Source organism: Monopterus albus, unplaced genomic scaffold (genome assembly GCF_001952655.1).
Source record: "Monopterus albus unplaced genomic scaffold, M_albus_1.0 scaffold177.1, whole genome shotgun sequence".
Taxonomy (NCBI): Eukaryota; Metazoa; Chordata; class Actinopteri; order Synbranchiformes; family Synbranchidae; genus Monopterus; species Monopterus albus.
This window is the reverse complement of record NW_018128057.1, coordinates 640,669-641,617: the sequence shown is the minus strand read 5'-3', so window position 1 is coordinate 641,617 and position 949 is coordinate 640,669. Positions and strand designations below refer to the sequence as shown.

General features: G+C 49.6%; 1 protein-coding gene across 1 annotated transcript in view; it reads left to right on the top strand.

Annotated features, from left to right (window-relative positions):
- Positions 1–949, top strand: part of rab40b (RAB40B, member RAS oncogene family) — an 18,318-nt gene that overhangs the window by 11,669 nt on the left and 5,700 nt on the right. The gene's annotated exons all lie outside the window — the stretch shown is intronic.

The window sequence follows — 949 nt, the reverse complement described above, 5'->3', positions numbered from 1 at the left end:
CGAGTCGCTAATTACTGAAAGCAACACAGCTGAGATGCAGATCCCGCAGGATCGAGAGAGCATTTATCTACCATAAGCCGTCTCCAAAGGTGTTTCAGAGAATTTGGCAGTACATCCAACCGGCCTCACAACCACAGACCATGTGTAACCACACCAGCCCAGAACCTTCACATCCAGCATCTTCACCTCCAAGATCGTCTGAGACCAGCCACCCGGACAGCTGCTGCAGCAATGGGTTTGCATAACCAAAGAATTTCTGCACAAACTGTCAGAAACCGTCTCAGGCAAGCTCATTTGCATGCTCGTCATCCTCATCAGAGTCTCGACCTGACTGCAGTTTATCGTTGTAACCGAATTTGACTGGGCAAATGCTCACATTTGATGGCGTCTGGCACTTTGGAGAGGTGTTCTCTTCGCAGATGAATCCCGGTTTTCACTGTACAGGGCAGATGGCAGACAGCTTGTATGGCGTCGTGTGGGTGAGCGGTTTGCTGATGTCAACGTTGTGGATCAAGTGGCCCATGGTGGCGGTGGGGGTATAATGCACGGCCCCATGTTGCAAGGATCTGTACACAATTCCTGGAAGCTGAAAACATCCCAGTTCTTCCATGGCCAGCATACTCAGTGGACATGTCACCCATTGAGCATGTTTGGGATGCTCTGGATCGACGTGTATGACAGTGTGTTCCAGGTCCTGCCAATATCCAGCAACTTCGCACAGCCATTGAAGAGGAGTGGACCAATATCCCACAGGCCACAATCAACAACCTGATCAACTCTATGCAAAGGAGATGTGCTGCACTGCATGAGGCAAATGGTGGTCACACCAGATACTGACTGGTTTTCAGATCCCCCCCAATACAGCAAAACATTTTAGAGGGGTCTTTTATTGTGGCCAGCCTAAGGCACACCTGTGCAATAATCATGCTGTCTAATCAGCATCTTGATA